This window comes from Crocuta crocuta, unplaced genomic scaffold (assembly GCF_008692635.1).
Source record: "Crocuta crocuta isolate KB4526 unplaced genomic scaffold, BGI_CrCroc_1.0 scaffold445, whole genome shotgun sequence".
In the NCBI taxonomy this organism is placed as follows: domain Eukaryota; kingdom Metazoa; phylum Chordata; class Mammalia; order Carnivora; family Hyaenidae; genus Crocuta; species Crocuta crocuta.
Genome location: NW_027530847.1, coordinates 945924 through 970680, shown reverse-complemented (window position 1 = coordinate 970680; position 24757 = coordinate 945924). Strand labels below are relative to the sequence as shown.

The following is a 24757-nucleotide window of genomic DNA, read 5'->3' as shown; positions in this document are numbered from 1 at the left end:
TTTTCGTTTTTAAACAGTCAATTAAACTTCAAGTACAAAGACTTAACCAATTTAAGCAATCTTATGGGGAAAAATTCCTCTGCTGTAAGTAAACATGAAAAAAAACAAAACAAAAAAACTTATATTTGAGCAAAGCACCTTACAGTCTGGCAATTATATCCTTTTCTAGTACTGTGACTGTTACAAAGGAGTAGTGTGACTTGGTGGTTAAGAAACAGCAGCATTCAGAAAATCCCTTATAAATACCACTGCCTTTAGTCAACTGCCATCTACTCATTACAGATTTTAAAGAACGTTAGAGGTAAATTAACAAGACTGAAAAGGACTTTAGGGCTTAAAAGCTGTTATTCATCAGGAAAAAGACTGATTGCTGAGACTGTGTGAAATACTAGAGGTATTTACTCCATAGTTGGAACAACTACAAGAAAAGAATTTAAAATTTAAGAAATGTTTTCCAAAAGAAATCTTTAACTGGAAAGGAGATCAACTAAAAATCTATCTTCTAAAGGGGTCACTGGTCATGTCATGAAGGTTGGCAAATCTGGATTTGGAAAACCATCTCCTGGCAGACACAACAAATCAGCTAATCCAAAATCAGGAATTACTGGTTTAAAAGTACTATGGCACTACACAGGTGCTTAAAAAATGAAGAAATTAAAATCAGTATAAAAAATTGCTGGCCTTCCCTCCAGAAACTTTTTAAAGAAGCTTTATTGACATAATGTCCACTTAAAATCTAGTCTTTAACAAAGGATTTAAAATCAAAGTAATTAAATAAGTTTTGAGTGAAATGCAGTTCAGTGACTGCTTTTGGAGAGAGAAAACATTACAGCCAACCAGCTTGAGACTCACTTGTTCTTTTACGGTCATCAGAAGAGAACATGCTCTATCTCTCTGGGTTTGTAAAGATTAACTACCAGTTAATTTGCTCACTTGCTACATAATAAACTTCCAGATTATCTGTTGGTTTCACTTCTAATTGGGACTCCTTTGATCTTTTATAAAGAACCTAAGAATAAATGTGACATCCAGAAGAATTTAAAAAGCAAGCATATTTATTCTACTTTTGGAAATAGATTTCCAAACTAAATCATTTCAGGGCAATATTTCAGGATAACCTGAATAGCTCCAGTTGATGAAGAAAAGCTCTTTTTTAAGAGAATGCCAACTTAAATGTAAAAAGAATGATAGCATTAGAAAAATCACAATTTTGTGATCCCTGGTAAAATAATTCAGAAAAGGATCATTAATAAGGATAAACATTATATAAAAAATTGACAGACAACTGGATATTCACATGATGTCAAAGTATCATCCCAGAGATTTGCTACTTGGCAAAAGGAAAACTAACTTCACAGTGGAAGGCTCTGGCTGTCACAACCTAAACAAAATGACCAAACTAAGCATCACTAACAGGACAAAAACCAGAAATTATGTACAGTATAATCACAAAGTATTACCTATGAAATATTCTTGCCAAAAATGTTTAATCTGAATATAAGTTGTCTTTATACAGGAGATAGAGGTGTAACTTAACATCATGAGGAAACACTCAGACAAGTCTAGAGTGTAGGATTTCTACAGCATAACTGGCTTGGCCTCTTCAGTAAGCCAGTGGCTATGAAGGAAGAAAGGATGGGTGAAACTATTCTACATTAAAAGGGCTTTTAAAGGGTGGGAGGCAAGATGGAAGAATGTAGGGAGCTCCTTGCATTTCACTTGCACCCATCTCTCAACAGAGAAGGCCTGAAGCCATAGGACACTGAGCCACAGGAGTTTGGGAAGAGAAAGAGACAGAGTACACTGGGAAGGCAACCTCATAAGTGCAGCTACCTCAAGAAACAAGCCAAAGTACACATGGTGGAGAGTCCCAAATACCACTATGAGTAGGGAAATAAAATAACCAAAGTCTCAACAAGAGAAACCAGGAGACACCATTCAAAGACACTTCCTGAACGGACAGGCCTTGGACAGTCAAAGAGCCCTCTTTAATACAGCAGCACCCACAGGGGCAGAGTGCATAACAAACTTTTAAAATTAACAAGAGATAGAAAGCTAACCAAAATGATGAAACAGAAGAACTCTCCTCCAAAAGAAATTCCAGTAAAAAATGACTAAAGAGCTAAAGAACTGCTCAAAATAGATATAAGTAACATAAATGAACAAGGATTTAGAACAATAGTCATAAAATTAATCACTGGGCTTGAAAAAGGCATGGAAGACATCAGAGAAACTACTGCTACTAAGACTATGGAGCTTAAAATAGTTGTGATGAATTAAAAAATGCTATAAATGAGATACTTAATAAAATGGAAGCGTCAATGCACAGACTGAAGAGGCAGAGAGGAGAATAAGTGATTTAGAAGACACAATTATAGAAAAAGAAGAAGTTGAGAGAAAGATAAACTGATCCAAAAACACGAAAGGAGAGTTCAAGAGCTCAGTGATACAATCAAATGGAACAATATCCATATCATAGGAATTCCAGAAGAGGAAGAGAGAGGGAAAGGTGCTGAAGGAGTCCTTGAACAAATTATAGCAGAGAACTTCCCCAACCTGGGGAAGGATATAGACACTGAAATCCAAGAGGCAAAGAGAACTCCCCTCAGACATAACTTGAATCGATCTTCTGCACAACATATCATAGTGAAACTGGCAAAATATAAGGACAAAGAGAGAATTTTGAAAGCAGCTAGGGAGAAAAGGGCCCTAACATACAAAGGGAAACCTATCAGAGTGGTGACAGACCTATCTACTGAAACTTGGCAGGCCAGAANAGGGGGGCGGGGGGGGGGGGGGGAGATGTGCATGGAGGAGGGCACTTGTGGGGATGAGCCCTGGGTGTTATATGGAAACCAGCTTGACAATAAACTATTTAAGAAAAAAATAAAAGGGCTTTTAAAAGAGTTTTTAAAAATCAAATGCAGTGTACGGTCCTTTGTTAGGTCTTGGTTTGGAAAAAAGATGTAAAGCACATTTTTAGGATAATTAGCAAACTATCACTAATTTTGTTAGGTGTGATAACTGGCATTATGGTTATACAGGGCAATGTTCTTACTGTTTAAGAGATGCATACTGAAACATTCAGGGGTGAAACAGCAGGATGCTTATAATTTACTTTAAAATAATTGAGGGAAGGGGTGCCAGGTGGCTCAGTCAGTTAAGGTCCGACTTCGGCTCAGGTCATGATCTCACGGTTAGTGAGTTTGAGCCCCACGTTGGGCTCTGTGCTGACAGCTCAGAGCCTGGAGCTTGCTTCAGATTCTGTGTCTACCTCTCTCTGCTCCTCCTTCACTCATGCTCTGTCTCTCAAATATAAATAAACATTTAAAAAAATAATAATAAAATAATTGAGGATAAAATAGATTAAGCAAATATGGCAAAATATTAATAATGGTTAAATATAGGTGATGGGTATACAGATGCTCATTATACTTTTGTTTATAATATAGTTTTATAAAATGTTTGAAATTGTTCATAATAAAAAGTTAAAAAAAAGGAAGAAGCAAGCAAGCATACCAGCAACATAGTGCTGCTCCAAGGCAAAACTCCACAGTTTATACATATAAGCTGTATATTTATACATCATACATATTATACATATACCCAGCTGATATGCACCAATTTACATTTGCATATGAACAGAAAGGAGTGGTGCAGGTAGCTGAATAATGGATAGACTGTCATAGGTTATTCAGAACATGAGCTTGGCTGCCATTTGAACAAAAGACAAGACACTATGATCTGCATCAGAAATCACAAACTCACATACTCATAGGGGCTAGGCAGATAAAATAAAGAGAGCACTGGATATTAAGTGTATTTACACACACTGTATCAATGATTTGGGCAACAAGAAACTCACATACCCATCTATGCTAAGCAGCTACTATACTCTGCTCCAGCTTATTACTTTCTTTTTAGAAGGATGGGAGGAGTTGGGCAGATGTTCTGAACTTCAAGAAAAGACTAAAATCAATATATTTACTGAAACCTCCAGATTTTAAAATAGCTTTACATTTTTGGAAAATACCCTGTAGACCAAATGAAACATACTGTAGCTGCATAAGGCCCAGTCACCAATTTTCAACTTCTACAACTCACATGACTAGTACAATGTTAGGTGTGAGTGAACTATGCTGCGTTTGGTATAGTGCTGGAATAGACTAGATATTCGAAATGCATTTAAATGTTATGATGTACCTCCTAGGAGGTGTGTGGACTCTCTAAGAAGAAGATAGATCAAGGTCTTCATTAAATATGCTGATGCCTTCTATAACTGACTGAAGGACCATCTTCTTCTTTGACAAAATGCTAGATGATAAAGGAAACATTTTTTAATTTGCTATGTAACTTTGGTAGAGTCATTCCATTGCCTGGAATTAAGTTGAGCCTTAACCACTCTTTCAGAAAAGATTTCACTCACCAAAATGTCTTTGTTTTTTATCATTTATCTAGGTCATCTTCTAAGTCCAAACAAGCTGGCATTTTTAGGGCTTGTATTTCAAAAGGCAGCAGCCAAGTAAAAATTCTAAAAGAAAAAGAGAGAAAGAAAAAGTTATGGTGTCATACAGAAATCAGAAATTACAAAGGTAACATCTTTATAACAGAAGCCAATGAAAATATCACAAGTTACCAAGTTGACTTAGCCATCTTTAAAGAATGTTAAAATAGAGTTTTCATTAAGTTTACAAAGAGCATCTTTTTTCTGAGATTAAACCACTATTCAACAAGCATTTCAAAGAGTATAGAAGCAAACTCTGGGACATATACTACCTTCACTTAGGAATATGAAACTGGGACTCTAAACCTTAGAGACCTTCTCCCTTTGCCTCCATTTTTAAATCTGTCAAATTAAAATGAATTAACATCATCATGCCACACTGTTTGTAGATACTTGGTGCCAAAACCAAAATATTTTGTACACACACTAAATATAAGACCTGCTTGTTCTAACATAATTTCAAAATTCATTTTAAACGTCATAAAGTATATGGGACACCCGGGTGGCTCAGTTAAGCACCCAACTTCAGCTCGGGTCATGATCTCACTGTTTGTGGGTTCAAGCCCCACGTCGGGCTCTGTGCAACAGCTCAGAACCTGGAGGCTGCTTCAGATTCTGTGTCTCCCTTTCTCTCTGACTCTCTCCCACCTGTTCTCTCTCTCTCAAAAATGAATAAACACTAAAAAAATTTTTTTAAATAATAAACTTCATAAAGTAAAAGATTTAAGCTTTTTTCCTATTTCATATGCAATTTTTCATTCTTCATTTTATTTTCAGTTTTTCTAAGTATTCTTTATGGTACACAGAGAAATTCTGTATGGAAAGCACATAATTTTGGCATGCTTTGGAAAAAAATTCCCCCTTTAATAAGATAGTATCAGTCTATAATGTCTTTAACTTGGCTGTCATGGTTTTATATTATTGCCAAATATTGATTTTATAATTTCAAATTTTAAATGGATATATATACTAGGTATTAATAATTATTAGAGAAAAAAACTATGCTCAATTTTTTTAAATTTATTTTTTTAATATACATCCAAGTTAGCATATAGTGCAACAATGATTTCAAGAGTAGATTCCTTAATGCCCCTTACCCATTTAGCCCATCCCCCCTCCCACAACCCTCTGTTTCTTCATATTTAAGAGTCTCTTATGTTTTGTCCTCCTCCCTGTTTTTATATTATTTTTGCCTCCTTCCTTTATGTTCATCTGTTCTGTATCTTAAAGTCCTCATATGAGTGAAGTCATATGATATTTGTCTTTCTCTGACTAATTTCGCTTAGCATAATACCCTCTAGTTCCATCCACAGAGTTGTAAATGGCAAGATTTCATTCTTTTTGATTGCCAAGTAATACTCCATTGTATATATATACCACATCTTCTTGATCCATTCATCTGTCGATCAACATTTGGGCTGTTTCCAGACTTTGGCTCTTGTTGATAGCACTGCTATAAACATTGGGGTGCATGTGTGCCTTCAAAACAGCATACCTGTATCCCTTGGATAAATACCTAGTAGTGCAATTGCTGGGTCATAGTTCTATTTTTAATTTTTTGAGGAACCTCCATACTGTTTTCTAGAGTGGACACACCAGTTTGCATCCCACCAGCAGTGCAAAAGAGATCCTCTTTCTCCACATCCTCACCAACATCTGTTGTTGCCTGAGTTGTTAATGTTAGCCATTCTGACAGATGTGGGGTGGTATCTCATTGTGGTTTTGATTTGTATTTCCCTAATGATGAGATGAGTAATGTTGAGCATTTTTTCATGTGTCAGTTGGCAAAGTGTCTATTTTGCCCATTTCTTTGCTGGATTATTTGTTTTTGGGTGTTGAGTTTGATAAGTTCTTTATAGATTTTGGATACTAACCCTTTATCTGATATGTCGTTTGCAAATATCTTCTCCCATTCCACTGGTTGTCTTTTAGTTTTGCTGATTGTTTCCTTTGCTGTGCAGAAGCTTTTTATTTTGATGAGGTCCCAATAGTTCATTTTTACTTTTGTTTACCTTGCCTCTGGAGACATGTCAAGTAAGAAGATGCTGTGTCCAAGGTCAAAGAGGTTTTTGCCTACTTTTTCCTCGAGGATTTTGATGGCTTCCTGTCTTACATTTAGGTCTTTCATCCATTTTGAATTTATTTTTGTATATGGTGTAAGAAAGTGGTTGAGGTTCATTTCTCTGCATTTTGCTGTCCAGTTTTCCCAGCACCACTTGCTGAAGAGACTGTCTTTATTCCACTGGATATTCTTGCCTGCTTTGTCAAAGACTAGTTGGCCATACGTTTGTGGGTCCACTTCTGGGTTCTCCATTCTGTTCCATTGATCTGAGTGTCTGTTTTTGTGCCAGTACCATACTATCTTGATGATTACAGCTTTATAGTACAGCTTGAAGTCCAGGATTGTGATGCTTCCTCCTTTGGTTTTCTTTTTCAACACTGCTGTGGCTATTCAGGGTCTTTTCTGGTTCCATACAAATTTTAGGATTGTTTGTTCTAGCTCTGTGAAGAATGCTAGTGTTATTTTGATAAGTATTGCATTGAATATGTAGATTGCTTTGGGTAGTATTGACATTTTAACAATATTTGTTCTTCCTATCCAGGAGCATGGAATATTTTTCCATTTTTTTGTGTCTTCTTCAATTTCTTTCATAACCTTTATGTAGTTTTCAGTGATAGATTTTTCACCTCTTTGGTTAGGTTTATTCCTAGGTTTTTTATGGTTAATTATTTTTAAATTTAAGACAAAGCTGTTTTTTTCAAATCTCCATGGAACATTAACAAAAAATGACCTTAAGAAAGGCCATAAAGAGGGGTGCCTGGGTGGCTCAACTGGTTAAGCGTGCAACTCTTGATTTTGGCTCAGGTCATGATCTCACAGTTTGGTCTGTGGGTTTGAGCCCCGTGCCAGGGTCTGCGCTGACAGTGGCAAACCCGCTGGGGATTCTTTGTCTCTCTCTCTTAAAAATATATACATTTTTAAAAAAGGCAATAAAGAAAATCTCTATAGTGAATGGACACTTACCCTGATGAACACTGAGTAATACATGGAATTGTTGAACCACTACACTGTACACTTGAAACAAATATAACACTCTAAACTGGAATTTAAAAAAAATTCTATAAATCTGAAAAGTAACAGTAGAATAATAGTGACAATGTACTGAAATTGTACATTTAAAATAAAATCAGGAAACAAAGGCCTTTTCGCCTTAAAATAACAAGAAAATCCTTGGACTTGGGTTAAAAAAGAAATCAATACTGCAAAATTTCTAGAGAATGCTAAAATAAAGAAAATGCTACATATTAGAACCTAAAGAATACAGCCAAACTAGTAAAAAAGAGAATTTACAGCCATAAATACCTACATCAGGAAAAAGAAAAAAAAAAAACGAAAGAAAGGAAGAAAGGAAGAAAAAAGGTTAAAAAAAAAAAAAAAGAAAAGAAAAGGAAGGAATTAAATGTCTGACTCAAAAAGTCAGGAAAAACCAGTAAGGTGAACTGAAAGGAATCAAAATGAAGGAATTAATACAGATAAAAGGAGACATTAAGAATAAAAAAAAAAAGAAAGAAAAACAGGGGCGCCTGGATGGTTCACTTGGTTAAGCATTTGACTCTTGATTTCTGCTCAGATCATGATCTCATGGTCATGAGATCCAGCCCCACGGTGGGCTCTGTGCTCGGTGTGGAGCCTGCTTCAGCTTCTCTCTCTCACTCTGACCTTATCCTGCTTCCATTCTCTCTAAAAACAAAACCAAAAAAACCCCAGAAAAACAGAACTAATAAATAAACCCAAAAATTGGTACACTGGGAGAAAAATCAATAAAATAGTTAAGCCACTAGTTAATCTAGTAAAGGGAAGGTCCAAATATAGAAAATAAGAAATATGAAGAAAATAGCCACAGAAACAAAGGAAATTAAAAGGACCATAGAGATTATTTTGTTCAAGCTTTTTGCTCACTCTCTATATAAATATGATAATGCCCCCCAAAAGCACCACACACAGATTTAATGGAAACATTAACTCTTTTGAGAGCAGATAATTCTAATGATCTGAAACTATTCTAGTACATACAAAAAGAAAGTAAACATCCCAAATCTTTTTATGAAGCAAATGTAGCAAGAATATCAAAAGCTAATACACACTGCAGGCAGAAAGCTATAGAGCAATCTCTCTTATGTTGATGCAAGATTCTAAGTCAAACTTTAAACAGAATACAACAGTACATTAGATGAAGAAGAATGCATCATAATTAAGTGGAGTTTGGCCTAGGAATACAAGCAAGGCTCATTAGGAGGAAACTAAGGGAAGGAGCCATATGATCATCTCCATAGATATTAAAAGTCATTTCACAAAATTTAACACTTCTCAAAAAAAATCAAATATGAATATACAAAAATTTCCTTAACATGACAAAATATATCTTGCTAGCCCTAAAATCAGCAGCTTACTTAATGGGGAAAAATTGGGAAGAAGGCAGATATCTATTACGAATTATTAAACACTGTACCAGAGGTATATAAAGTCAGTGATATTAAACAAGACTAATAATAGTAAAAAACTGGAAAGAAGAATGTAAAACTATCACTATCAGCAGATGATATAATTGTATTCTCGCACACCTTGGAAAGTCAACCAAGAAAACATTAAAAAGGAAGATCCAGCAAAGTAGAATGGTACAAAATATACAGAAAACAACAGCTTTATTACACAGGCAATTAATCATCAATATGTGGGGGAAAATCTAATTTATAACAGCAACAAAAAAGATAAAATATTTAGGACTGAACAAAAAGAAAATGTAGAGCTACATGATGAAAATTTTAAAACACTAATGAAGGATCCAAATACAAAAAAGACTTGAACAAAAGACTCACAGGGTGCCTGGGTGGCTCAGTCCGTTAAACGTCTGACTCTTAATTTCAGCTCAGGTCAGGATCTCCTGATTGTGAGATCAAACCCCATATCGGTTTCAATGCTGAGTGTGAAGCCTGTTTTAGATTCTCTCTCTCCCTCTCTCTCTGTGCGCCTCCTCAGCTCATGCTCTCTCTCTCTCAAAAAAAGAAAGAAAGAAAGGAAAAAAGACAACAATTCTCCCCTAATTTAGACTCTAACAATCTCATTAAAAAATTCTAACTTCTTGGGGTGCCTGGGTGGTTCAGTTAGTTAAGTGAGTGACTTCGGCTCAGGTCTTAATCTCGCGGTTTGGGGGTTTGAGCCTTGTGTAAGGCTCTATCAGAGCCTGGAGTCTGCTTCAGATTCTGTGTCTCCCCCTCTCTCTCTGCCTCCCCCCCGCCCCCATTCATGCTCTGTTTCTCCCTGTCTCAATAATAAACATTTAAAGAAAAATAAAACATTAAAAAAATTCTAACTTCTTTTTAAAAATGGAAAAGCTGGGGCGCCTGGGTGGCTCAGTTGGTTAAGCGTCTGACTTCGGCTCAGGTCATGATCTCACGGTCCGTAGGTTTGAGCCCCGTCGGGCTTTGTGCTGACAGCTAGCTCAGAGCCTGGAGCCTGTTTCAGATCCTGTGTCTCCCTCTCTCGCTGACCCTACACTGCTCATGGTATCTCTCTCTCAGAAATAAATAAAAACAAAAAAATAAAATAAAATGGAAAAGCTAACTTTATAGTTCATATGGAAACAAAAAGAGTAAAAAAAAATCCTCTGAAAAGTAAGAGTAGTGAAAGGGACAAGTCCTACCAGATATCAAAACATAATGCCTCAGTAATTAAAACTGTGTAGTACTGGCATATAAATGGATAAGAGACCAATGAAGACTAAAATCCCCAAAAGTGATCAAAATGGATGTAGAATTTTAGTATCTCATAAAGGTGGAGGGAAACTGATTTTCATCAAATGGGACTAAGGGAGCCATCTAAGGGGAAAAAAAAAAACTTAGAGCTATACCCTACATCAAGATAAATTCCAAATGGAGCCAAAACTTCAATGCAATAAATGAAACTCTAGAAGTATTAAAAGAAAGTACAGAAATTTTTATAATCTTGGACTGGGTAAAGGTTTTTTAACTATGACACAAAATCCAGCCATTTAAAAAAATGGATAAATTTGAATACATAAAAATCAAAGAATTCTGCAAGGCAAAAAATATCATAAGTAAAGCAAAACAAAAACCCAACAACAACAAACAAAATGACAAAGAAAAAATATTCACAATCATATCACTGATGAAAGGGCAAATTTCCCATTTATAAACATACTATAGAAAAAAACACAGGTTTTTGTATGTATATGTGTATGCATATATAGATTTTATAAAGGGAACAGCAATTTGGGCAAAGTATTGTGTCCAAAAAGGGACACAGAATATGATCATAAAATTCAAAGAAAAGGAAATAGAAATGAACTTTAAACATAAAAAAATGTTAAACTTCACACATAAGAAAAAAATATTTTCACTCATCAGATTAGCAAAAACCCAAAATTTTAATAATGCACTCTCTTGGCAAGGCTATAGGAAAACAGACCCTCTCATTCATTGCTAGTGGTAGTCTATCATCAGCAATTAAGCATTACCTATCAAAATCACAATTATATATAGCATTAACCCAGCAATCTCACTTCTAGTTGGTGATCCTATAAGAGGGGTATAGCTCAGTGGTATCTGACTACAGTAATCCTACAAATACACCTGCTCCCTTACTAGATGACATATATACAAGGTTATTCAATAAAAGCATTGTTTGCAATAGCAAGATAGGAAACTACCAAAACGTCCATCAACAGAGACTGATTAAATTATAGTATATCCAATCAAAAGGAAAGGCAGCAAGAATATGGATGCTCTCTCTGCACTGATATGGAATGATCTCCAAGATACATTGTTGAGAGAAGAAAAACAAGGAATAAGACATTGACTACAGTATGCTACTTTTGGTGGGAAAAGAGGAGAAAAATATTTTATATATGTTAGTATTAAAAATAAAATAAAATAGGGACGCCTGGGTGGCTTAGTCGGTTGAGTGTCTGACTTCAGCTCAGGTCATGATCTCACCGTTCATGGGTTCGAGCCCCACGTTGGGCTCTGTGCTGACAGCGAGCTCAGAGCCTGGAGCCTGTTTCAGATTCTGTGTCTCCCTCTCTCTGACCCTCCCTTGTTCACGCTGTCTCTCTCTCAGAAATAAAGAAAAAACATTAAAAAAATTTTTTAAGTAATAAAATAAAATAAACCAGGAGTCTGAGTGGTTCAGTTCAGTCAGTTAAGCATCTGACTCTTGATTTTAGCTCAGTTCAGGAGACAGCTCTGCATCAGGCTACACACTGTCAGCGTGGATCCTACTTGGGATTCTCTTTCTCTCTCTCTCTCTCCCTCTCTCTCTCTCTCTCCCCCCCCACCTTCTTCTTTTTTCTTCTCTCTCTGCCTCTTCTCCACTCGCATTCCCTCTGACAAAAAAAACAAACAACTACAACAAAAACAAAAAAACAACCTCTAGAAGGAAATACAAAAAAACAGTAAAAACTGTTAGCATTAAGGTAAACTTAAAAAAAAAAAATCACATTGTACCAGAAGGCAAGGGAAGTACTCAGACCGATAGGGAGCAAGTCACAAAGACCCAGGAGCCAGTTTAAGGGGTTTCTACTGGCAGATGTGGGAAAACTTAAGTATCAAAAAGAATTAATGACTAAAATGAATTATAATACCCTGAATAGATAAGAATCCATAAATACACAATAATAGCTCAGAGAGTAAAACAATTGCTCAGAAAGTCACCATTAGGGGTAACTATGACATCACTTCCTTACTCTGAAGATTGTTAATTAAAGAAAAAGAATGAAGCAAGAAATTTATTTTGTTTTTTAAGAAGCATTCATCCTTGGTAAAGAGGGAAAGCCCTCCCTTACATTAAAATGCTAGTTAATAAATGCAGAAGGAAAGAATTTTTGAAATCACCATTGTGCAACCTCTAATGAAGTAAGTGATTCAGGAAAGGATGATCAAAGGATACTAAAAATCATCTGGTGAAACTGTTGGGGAACAAAAGATTCCCATGGTCCAAATGGATTATTAAACAGATTACTTCCTAAATGCAAAGAGAAAAATGGAAAGATATGACATTCACCAGCTTAACCTGGTGATCAAATCTATTAACAATTAGAGTGAGACCTTTTTTAAAAATTTTTTTAATGTCTTTTATTTATTTTTGAGCGAGAGATAGAGACAGCGTGAGCAGGGGAGGGTCAGAGAGAGAGGGAGGTACAGAATCCAAAGACAGGCTCCAGGCTCTGAGCTAGCTGTCAGCACAGAGCCCGACATGGGGCTCGAACCCATGAGCCGTGAGATCATGACCTGAGCCGAAGTCGGATGCTTAACCGAATGAGCCACCCAGGCACCCCGTAGAGTGAGACCTTTTATTTATGCCTTTTGATGTGATTTTACCTGAAAAACCAGTCATCGTCTATGATTATTACCAAAAAATGTCTAATTTAGGTCTAAACCTAATTTCTCCTTTATAAAAAATTCAGGAGATAAAGCAACAAGAACAAATACATGAAGAGGTATTTGATTACATGAAAAAATAATCAAATCTAGATGTGTGGCTTGCTACAACAAAGCTGATCTGCTTTCTCCAAAATCTTAAGGAAGAGATAGGAGGAAGACACAGTTCTCAATTAAAACACTTTAGAAATATGACCACCAAATGCAATGCATGAATGTTACTTAGACCTGCTTTGAAGAAAACAGCTGTAAAATTATTGCTAGTCAGGAAAAACGGAATGTGATTTAACAGAAGATATTAGGGCATTTTTAAAAACACTCTTGGGTGTGGTAATATTATTTCTGATTGTATAGCAAATGCCCTTATTCTTTGGAGATGCATGCTAAAGTATTTAGGGATAAAATGTCATGTCTGCAACTTATCTTCAAAGTATTCAGCAAAGATAGGTAGATAGATTATGCAAATACAGCAATTATCACTGTATTATTCTTTCAACTTTTCTGTAAAGTTTTTTCATATTAAAAAAGTTATAGGGAAGGGTATAAATAAATCCTGGGAGCTGAGGGTGGGATCAAGACTTTTCACGGTGTATNTTTGTTAAAAAAAAAAAAAAAAAGGCCAGCTATCTACTACTCTCTTAAACCCTTAGCAGCAAGTATATTTCTACTCTTAGCCAATCTCAGACATGCAACAACAAAAATAGCCTCGGCTTTCTATCTCCTAGGTTTGAGGAGAGCTCCTCTGACCACATTACCCCTGAGTCATTTGACAGTAAGGTTAAGAACCTGGACCACATTGTTACCAGGGGTCGAGCCACTGTCACCACCTTCAACAATATTTCCTTTGGCCAGTCTCCTACACTTGCTTCCCAACCTTTCTCACCCCATCCCCTTATCTCCAGGGTCTGTTGTCCACCCAGTCTGTTCCTCCCCACCCAGTCTGTTACTCCCATCCCATCCCAGAGCTGGCTCCTCCAGCAATGCTCTTATCAGTGTCCTGCCCCCCCTTGCTCACTTATTCTTAAGGCATACAAATTCATCAACTGCCTTTCCCCCACCCCCCCAACTCACAAACTTGAGGTTTAAGAGCTAGAAAGGAATTTACAGAATAATCAGTCTATATTCCCCCAGTTCTCAAAGGAAAAACCTGAAACATAGCAGTGGTATTATGACTTGACTGAAATTATAGATTAGGACTGTGGCAGGATAGTGACTAGAGCCTGGTCTTTCAACTTCAAATTCAGTGCTTCTCCCACCATATACCATGCTCTCTTCTCACCAGGGTGACTCTACCCTACTCATACATAGTACATAATTAGCAGAAATATCAGAACCAAGTGATCTAGTTTATTTCAGGCCAATACCCACTAATTAGAATTGCCCCAACAACTCCAAAAAGACTGAAGTCAGACTTTCTGAGATCAAATGAGTATATGCCTTGAAAGAACTTCAGTAGCTCTTAACCTTGGCTATACATTACAATTATTTGGGAAACTTTAAAAAATAATTCCAGAGTCACATTATGTCTGCACTGTGGCTCCAGCTTTGGGCACTGAAACACTACCCAGGTGATTCTAATGTTCAAAGTTTAGAACCACATTTTTCATACATTTTAATTTACCTTATATGAGGAAACTGACTCAGGTGGGGAATGTGGTTAACAATTTGCTCCAACGAGGTGACTGGGTGGCTCAGTTAAACATCTGACTCTTGATTTTGGCTCAGGTCATGCACAGTTCGTGGGTTTAAACTGTGTTGGGCTCTGCACTGACAGCTAGTAGCCTGCTTGGGATTTTCTCTCTCGCTCTCTCTCTTTGCCCGATTCATGCTTGCTTGCGTGCACTGCCTCTGTCTCAAAATTAAAAAACATTGAAAAAAGAAAGAATTTGTTCCAAGAAAGTAATGAAGGATAAACAAAAGCTTTCTATTTACTGTAAAATTTGGTTATTTAATTCTTTTTGTTTTTTTTTAACATAATACAAACCGTATTATTTGTGTGAAAATAAAACAAAATGTAACTATATAGAATCTAAAATTGAACTATAGCACCCTGTATTCCATCTTGTTTTCTTCCACAGCCTTGGAATCACTTAAAGCTTTCTTAGCTTCCATGTTGTCATTTAGAAAATGATGGGCTAACATTTTCCAGATCTAGGGACACTATGACTATTTTAATCCTTGGCTATTTGAATTCAATGTTTTTTTAAAAAAATTTTGGGGCACCTGGGTGGCTCAGTTAGTTGGGCATCTGACTTTGGCTCAGGTCATGATCTCACAGTTTGTGAGTCTGAGCCCTGCATTGGGCTCTGCGCTGACAGCTGAAGTAGGTTCCACGCTCTGAGCTGTCAGCATACAGCCTGACATGGGGCTTGAACCCACAGACCATGAGATCATGACCTGAGACAAAGTCAGACTTTTAACCAACTGAGACACCCAGGTGCCCAACTTCAACATTAATTATATTTCCCTGATGAAATCATTTGTGCAAGATCTTTAACTCTTCCTTCTTCCACTAGTTGCTGTTCTCCACACTATTCTATCATCTTACTCCTTTCAAAAAGTTAACCCAAGCTGGAAATTAAAATGGAGATTACCTCAGGGCGCCTGGGTGGCTCAGTCAGTTGAATGCCTGCCTGACTCTGGCTCAGGTCATGATCTCATGGTTTGTGGGTTCTGGCCCCGTATCTGACTCTGCGCTGACAGCTTGGAGCCTGGAGACTGCTTCGGATTCTGTGTGTCTGTCTCTACCCCTCCCCCTCTTGTGTATGTGCTCACTCTCTCTTACTCTCTCAAAATTAAACATTAAAAAATAAAATAAAATAAAATAAAATAAAATAGAGGCTATCCAACAATGCCTGGTTTATCTCTATCATTGCCTCCACTCTAATTTTTCATTGGTATTTTCACTGTCATACTTAAAGAAAACACTGAGAGTTAAAGTTATTAAGAATATTTTTTTAATGTTTACTTATTTTTGAAAGAGAGAGAGGGGCAGAGACAGAGAGAGAGAAAGGGAGCACGAACAGGGGAAGGGCAGAGAGAGAGGGAGACACAGAATCTGAAGCAGGCTTCAGGGTCTAAGCTGTCAAGACAGAGCCCAACATGGGGCTTGAACCCACAAACCATGAGATCGTGACCTGAGCTGAAGTCAGATACTTAACTGACTGAGCCACCCAGGTGCTCCAGAAGATACCAGATTTTTTTTTTTTTTAATGTTTTATTTATTTCTAGGAGAGAGAGACAGCGTGAGCAGGGGAGGGACAGAGAGAGAGGGGGAGTCACAGACTGAAACAGGCTCCAGGCTCCGAGCTGGCAGTCAGCACAGAGCCTGACGCGGGGCTCGAACCCACAAACCGCGAGATCATGACCTAAGCGAAAGTCGGAAAGTCGGACGCTTAACCGACTAAGCCACCCAGGCGCCCCGAAGATACCAGATTTTTAACTAACTCCCACATATGGCTCTACCTCCTCCAACTACCTGCTCTAAAAGTTTCTCCAGAGGCAGGAATGGCAGAGGTGATGCGTACTACTCTACCATTAAAGACCCACTTGGAATAGTTATTAGCACTATTACATGCCCATGGCCTTCCCTCTCTATTTCAGGTTCCAACATATACAAAGTAGTACACGTCTTGGGATTTGCAAACAGATACAGGAAGACTTGAGCAAGCAACAGCCCTAGGAGCATTACATTCAGGAAACACAGGTATTTGTAACTTAGGCTTCCTCAAATGATCAAAAAACAAATTCTTTGATGAGAACAAACTGAGGGCTGATGGGGGTGGGGGAGAGTGGAAGGGGGGGTGACGGGCATGGAGGAGAGCACTTGTTGAGATGAGCACTGGATGTTATATGGAAACCAACTTGACAATAAACTATTTAAGAAAAAACAAAAAAAAAACAAAAAACAAATTCTCTTTTCCAAAGTCAAATTACCCAGGCCACAGAAAGGGATTCCCACCCTCACCCCACCCTTCCTCCATCCCCACAATCAAGTAAAAAGCACATAAATGACTACTAAACACAAAAAATATTCACAAACTATGTGTACCAATTGGTCCTTTAGCTTAACATCTGAAAGGAGAATTTACAGAGCCAACGGGTAGCCAATGAATGAACCTATCTTCCCTATTTGGTAAGTGCAAGACCTGTATACCCCTCTCCTTTATCAAGGAAGAATAACTGAGGGGAAGGACTGAAAAACAACCCACAACACAAATGAGGAGAAATTCTACATCTGTAATTCAGAAAGTAAATATGTAAGGAGAAACAGCTTAAATTTTAGAGAAGCAACTACATTACTCTCAACAAATCTGATAAAACATTGAAATGGGAGATCAAAGTCCATAAGCAGAAAACAAAAGAAGTAGTTGTGATGCAAAAGTGGAAATAAGAGGGGCTCCTGGGTGGCTCAGTGGTTAAATGTCTGACTTTGGCTCAGGTCATATCTCACAGTTCTAAAGTTAGGACCTGTGTGCTGACAACTCAGAGCCTAGAGCCTGCTTCAGATTCTGTCTCCCTCTCTGCTCCTCCCCCGTTTGCTCTCTGCCTCTCTCTGTCAAAAATAAACATTAAAAAATTTTGTTTTAAAAAGTGGAAATAAGAGAGGGAGAAAGGTAAGGGAAAAAGAATTTAAAAAGTAAATATGCCAACTCAGATTTCAAATCTTTATTAGAAGTTGTAAAGAGCAGAATACTTAGATATGTGGGGATGACAGATTGAGAGACTGCCATAATCAAGAGATGGAAAGAGCAAAGTAATGGACACAATGAGAGAAAATCGGTGAGAAGAGAGAAATAAACTTCAACTAATTGTTATCCCTGAAACAAATGAACAGAAACAATAAAATAATCAAAGGTAAAAAAATTTTTTAAGTTCATTTATTTTTAGAGAGAGAGGGGAGAGAGAAAATCTCAAGCAGGCTCCACACTGTCCGCACACAGCTTGATGCAGGGCTCAAACTCACAAACTATGAGATGATGACCTTAGCTGAAGAGTCAGACACTTAACCAACTGAGACACCCAGGTGCCCCTCAAACATTTTTTTAAGTAGGCTCTACACCCAATGTGGGGCCTGAATTCACAACCCTTGAAAGATCAAAATCAAGAGTTGCATGTTCCACCAAGTGAGCCAGCCAGGTGCCCCAATAATCAAAGATTTTTTAAAAATATTTTTTTAATGTTTTATTTATTTTTGAGAGAGAGACAGACAGCATGAGCAGGGTAGGGTCAGAGAGAGACATAGAATCTGAAGACAGGTTCTAGGCTCTGAGCTAGCTGTCAGCATAGAGCCCGACATGGGGCTCGAACTGCCAAACCATAAGATCATGACCTGAGCTGAAGTCGGACGCTTAACTGACTGAGCAACCCAGGCACCCCAATAATTAAAGATTTTTGATTTTTTTTTAAAGGGAAACGAGTATTTTCCTGAGTCAAAGAATATCTGCACCTCTAGCTCAAAAGAGCTCACAAAATGCCAGGCAAAATTACCGAAAAGATAATAACTAAATTTTTTTCTACTGAAATGTTTAGATTTCAAGGATAAAGAAAATGCCCCAATCCATGAAGAAAAAAATGTCATACACAGAAGACCACAAATCAGGCCGGCCTCAGATTTCTGTTTGTAAGACCTGAAGACGATGGCAAAATAGTAAAATATTAGAAGTTAAAAATAATGTGAAAACTAATTCTGCCCTTTCCATGACCAAGCTGTCATTTAGTGTGAAATTAACATAAAAATACTTTCATCTAGTACTTTTCATGAAAATATTTGAAAAATAATTAACCAAAAACAAAGACCTTGAGAAGAGATGAAATCAGTTAAACAGGGCTACATCTAAAAACTGCTATAAATGTGATTAGCACCAATGACATCTTTAAAAAAATTTTTTTACTTTTTTTTTTTCTTTTTGAGAGAGAGAGCACGAGAGAGAGCGCACACGCATGTGAGAGGGGGACACAGAATCTGAAGCAGGCTCTAGGCTCCAGGCTGTCAGCAAAGGGCCCGATATGGGGCTCGAACTCATGAATCATGAGATTATGACTTGAGCCAAAGACAGATGCTTAACCAACTGAGCCACCCAGGCGCCCAATGTTGTTTTCTTAATCATACATTGAACTTCTAATTGTTCAGACATAATTCTGCTACCTCTTACTACCCTCCATTCTACTTCAAAGGTCTTTCAAGGCATCAGAGTGGCTCAGTCGGTTAATGTCCAACTTCGGCTCATGTTTGTGAGTTCAAGCCTCTCTTGACAGTATAGAGCCTGCTTCAGATTTTCTCTCTTTCCCTCTCCCTCTAAAAAATAAATTAAAGAAAATATATTTTTCCTACTCAGCTTTATAGCCTCCATGGAAGATAAGCTCTCAGCACAAATGAAGAGTGTGAATTCTGGGCCTCTGATACCCAACATCCAGGAAGTATCTACAAAGGTGCAAGACCAGGCCTACTCCAGTTACATAGTCATCAGAGGTTGGCTACTTATTACCGTGTCTACTCCCTCACAGCCATTTTGCATGATGGCTAGCCCTAACCCTATCCTTAACTCATAACCCTAACACTACTCTGATCCTGTAATTAAGGAACGGACTATTATGCTTATCTTTGACATTTAACTACATCAATTATTTGGGATTATGATTGAGAGACTTTTTCTTTCCATATTATTTTTCTATTTATTCAAAGCTGCTTATTTACTTAACAAATAACACTGAATAAACACTTTTTTGTTTGTTTATTTTTGGGAGAAAGCATATGAGCAGGGGACGTGTGGAGACAGAAAGGGACAGAGGATCCAAAGTGGGCTCCACGCTGATAGCAGAGAGCCCGAAGTAGGGCTTGAACTCATAAACCATGAGATCATGACCCAAGCTGAAGATGAACGCTCAACCAACTGAGCCCCCCCAAGGACCCCATAAATATTATTTTAAAAATTTTAATGTTTATTCATTTTGAGAGGCAGAACGTGAGCACGGGAGGGGCAGAGAGAGAGGGGGACACAGAATTTGAAGCAGGCTCCAGGCTGAAGCTGTCTGGACAGAGCTCGACACAGGGCTCAAACCCATGAACTGTGAGATCGTGACCTGACGTCAGATGCTTAACCAACTGAGCCACCCAGTTGCTCCAAATGTGATTTTAAAAAAAGATGATCACTGGAAAGACCTATAAGGTATGAAATAAAGATGAACTATCACCATCATCATCTTCATCTAGGTACGATGAACCATTTTGCTAATATGCTTTGTTTTTAATTTAATGTGTTAACCCCCCCATCCATTAAAGAGTAAAGTTGAGATAAGGTCAAGGAACATTTGTCTTTTCTAGGTAATTCATATAATAGAAATCATATAATAACTGGTCTTTTGTGACCAGTTTCTTTCACTTAGGATAATATTTTCAAGGTGTTGTAGCAAGAGTATTTTTTAAATTACCAGATAATATCCCTTACCAAAAAAATGACACTTATTTATCCATTCATTCATCAGTTGATAGACATTTGGGTTGTTTCCACTTTTCACTATTATGAATAATGCTGTTATGAATATTTGTATACAAGTTTCTGTGTGAATGTGTTTTCATTTCTCTTGGATATATGTACACACATATACATATATGCATACATACAAATTTATATACAAACACACACACACACACACACCTAGGAGTAAAATTTCTGGGTCATATATTTTCTATATTTAATCTTTTGAGGAATTTCCAAACTGTTTTACAAAGCAGTTACACCATTTTACATTCCCATCAGTAGTGTACAAGGGTTCCAATTTCTCTGCATCCTCACCAACACTTGTCATTACCTTTCTGAGTGCAGCCGTCCTAGTGGGTGTAAGGTGGTATCCACTGGTGGTTTTGATCTGCATTTCCCTGATGCCAAATGGTGTTAAGCATATTTTCATGTTTATTTTCCATCTGGCACAATCTGGAGAAATCTCTATTCAAATCTTTTGCCAGTTCTTAAAACTGGGATATTTGACTATAACTGAGTTGTAAGGCTTTTTTTTTTAAATTTATTTTGAGAGAGACAGAGACAGTATGAGTGGGGGAGGGGCACACAGAGAGGGAGAGAGGGAGAATCCCCAGTAGGCTCTGCACTGCTAACTGTGAGATGATGACCTGAGCCGAAACCAAGAGTCCGATGCTTAACCAACTGAGCCACCCAGGCACTCACAAGAGTTCTTGATATATATTTTTTCTTCTCTTTAATATTTTATCATTCTTTTATTTTTACCACAGCTTAACTAACATACAGTGTTTTATTAGTTTCAGGTGTACAATATAGTGATTCAATAATTGTATACATTACTCAGTGCTCATCAAAATAAGTGTATTCTTAATCCCCTTCACCTATTTCACCCATTCCCCCCAACCACTTCCCCTCTGGTAACCACCAGTTTGTTTTCTACAGTTAAGAGTCTGGTTTTTCATTGTCTCTTTTTTCTTTGTTCACTTGTTTTGTTTCTTAAATTCCACATGAGTGAAATCATATGGTATTTGTTTTTCTCTGACTGACTTATTTGCTTAGCAGTATACTCTCCAGATTCATCCACATTACTGCAAATGGCAAGATTTCATTCTCTATTTTATGGCTGAGTGATACTGCTTTGTATATATATGTATATCTATACATATACATGCATACACATACACACACACACACATCTTTATCCATTCATCAACTGGGTGCTTCCATAATTTGCTACTGTAAACAATGCTATGATACACATAGGGGTGCACATATCTTTTAAAATTAGCATTTTCATATTCTTTGGGTAAATACCCAGTAGTGGAATTACTGGTTCATATGCGAATTCTATGTTTAATTTTTTTGAGGACTACCATTCTGTTTTCCACAATGGCTGCACCAGATTGCATTCCTACCAACAGTACACAAGGGTTCCTTTTTGTCTATATCCTTGCCAATACTTGTTTCTTGTTTTTGATTTTACCCATTCTGATAGGTGTGAGGTCATTTCTCATTATGGTTTTGATTTGCATTTTCCTGATGATGAGTGATGTTGAGCATCTTTTCATGTGTCTGTTGGATATCTGGCTGTCTTCTTTGGAGAAATGTCTGTTCATATCTTCTGCCCATTTTTACACTGGATTTTTTGGGGTCTATTTGTGTTGAGTAGAATAAGTTCTTTATATATTTTGGATACTAACCTCTTATCAGATATGTTGTTTGCAAATATCATTTCCCATTCAGTATGCTTTTTATTTTGCTGATTACTTCCTTTACTGTACAGAAGCTTTTTATTTTGATGCAGTCCTAATAGTTTATTTTTGCTTTTGTTTCCCTTGCCTTAGAAGATATATCTAGAAAGCTGTTGCTACAGCTAATATCAGAGAAATTATCCCCTGTGCTCTCTTCTAGGATTTTTATGGTTTCAGGTCTCACATTTAGGTCTTTAATCCATTTTAAGGTTATTTTTTTGTATGGTGAAAGAAAGTGGTTCAGTTTCATTCTTTTGCATATAGCTGTCCAGTCTTCCCACCACCATTTGTTGAAGAGACTTTTTTTCCGTTGCATATTCTTGCCTCCTTGACTTTAATTAACCATATAATTGTGGGTTTGTTTCTGGGCTCTTTATTCTGTTCTGTTGTTTTATGTGTCTACTTTTGTGCCAGGACCACACTGTTTTAATTACTATAGCTTTATAGTATATCTTGAAATTGGGGATTGTGATACCTCCAGTTTTGTTCTTCTTTTTCAAGACTCTTTGGCTATCCAGGGTCTTTTGCAGTTCCACACAAATGTTTTGGATTATTTGTTCTAGTTCTGTGAAAAAATGCCATTGGTGTTTTGACAGGGATACATTAAATCTGTAGATTGCTTTGGGTAGTACAGGCATTTTAACAATACTTGTTCTCCCAATCCATGAGCATGGAATATCTTTCTATTTGTTTGAGTCATCTTCAATTTCTTTCATCAATGTTATTTAGTTTTCAGAATACTGGTCTTTAACCTCCTTGATTAATTTTATTCTTTTTGGTGCAACTGTAAATGGGGTTGTTTTCTTAATTTCTCTTCCTGCTAGTTATTATTGTATAAAAATGCAATGAATTTCTAGATATCTACTTTGTATCCTATGACCTTACTGAATTCATTTATCAATTCAAGGACTTTTTTGGTGGAGTCTTGGGTTTTCTATGTATAATATCATGCTATCTGTAAACAGTAAAAGTTCTACCTCTTCCTTACCAATATGGATGTCTTTTATTTCTTTTTCTTGTCTGACTGCTGTGGCTAAGACTTCCAGATTATGTTGAATAAAAGTGGTGAGAGTAGACATTCTTACCTTGTTCCTGATCTTAGGGGAAAGGCTCTTAGTTTTTTACCACTGAGTGTGATTTTAGCTGTGGTCTTTTCATACATGGCCTTTATAATACTGAGGAATGTTCCCTTTAATCCTACTTTGTTGAAAGTTTTTATCAAAAATCCATGTTGCACTTTGCCAAATGCTTCTTCTGCATCTACTGAAATAATCATATGGTTATCCCTTCTCTTGTTGATGTGATATATCACAGTGACTGATTTACAAATACTGAAAAACTCTTGCATCCCAGGAATAAATCCCACTTACTCATGGTGAATGATTTTTTAAATATATTGTTGGATTTGGTTTGCTAATATTTAAGTAATCTCTACACTCAACATGAGGCTTGAACTCATAACCCTGAGATCAAGAGTCCTATGCTCTTCTAACTGAGCCAGCCAAGCACCCCTGCTAATATTTTGTAGAGCACTTTTGCATCTATGTTCATCAGATATTGGCCTGTAATTCTTTTTTTGTACTGTCTTTATCTTGCTTTGGGGTCAAGGTAATGCTGGCTTCATAGAATGATTTGGAAGTTTTCCTTTCTCTTATATGTTTTGGAATAGTTTGAGAGGACATGTACTAGCTTTTCTTTAGATGTTTAGTAGAATTCATCTGAAGACATTGGATCCTAGAGTTTTGTTTGTTGGGAGTTTGATTAATTGGTTCCTGATTCAATTTCATTGCTGGTAATCAGTCTGTTCAAAGTTTCTACTTCTTCCTGATTCAGTTTTGGGAAGTTCTATGTTTCTAGGAATTTATCCACCTCTTCTAGGTTGCCCAGTTTGCTGGCACATAATTTTTCATAATGTTCTCTTATAATCCTTTGTATTTCTGTGGTGTCAGTTGTTATTTCTCCTCTTCCATTTTTTATTTTGTTTATTTGAGTCCTCTCTCTCTCCTTTTATTTTTGATGAGTCTGGCTAAAGGTTTTTCAATTTTGTTATCTTTTCAAAAAGCCAGCTACTAGCTTCATTAATCTGTTTTATTGAGTTTTTTTTAGTTTCTATTTCATTTATTTCTGTTCCAATCTTTATTATGTCTTTCCTTCTACTGGTTTTGGGTTTTTTTTTTTGTTCTTTTTCTAGTTCTTTTGGGGATAAGGTTAGGTTGCTTATTTGAGATTTTTCTTGCTTCTTGTAGCAGACTTGTATTGCTATAAATTTCCTTCTTAAAACAGCTTTTGCTGCATCCCAAATATTTTGAACCCTTGCATTTTCATTTTCAGCTTTCTCCATGTATTTTTTATTTCCTCTTTGGTATCTTGATTGACCAAGATTATTTAGTAGCATGTTATTTAACTCTGTGCACTTGTGCTGTTTCTAGATTTGTTTTCTTATGACTCATTTCTAGTTTCATAGCATTATGGTCAGAAAAGATGCATGGTGGGGTGCCTGGGTAGCTCAGTCAGTTAAGTGTCTAACTTCAGCTCAGGTCATGATCTCATGTTTCATGGGTTCAAGT

The 24757-nt window shown here is 36.9% G+C and overlaps 1 protein-coding gene across 7 annotated transcripts in view; it reads right to left on the bottom strand.

The window, feature by feature from the left end:
- NCOA6 (nuclear receptor coactivator 6) overlaps positions 1 to 24757 on the bottom strand; it is an 87841-nt gene that overhangs the window by 55258 nt on the left and 7826 nt on the right. For all 7 annotated transcript variants that reach the window (XM_077769292.1, XM_077769293.1, XM_077769299.1 and 4 more), the window contains exon 2: positions 4427 to 4531. The gene's annotated coding sequence lies outside the window, so the exon portion shown is untranslated. The remainder of the gene's footprint in view (positions 1 to 4426; positions 4532 to 24757) is intronic.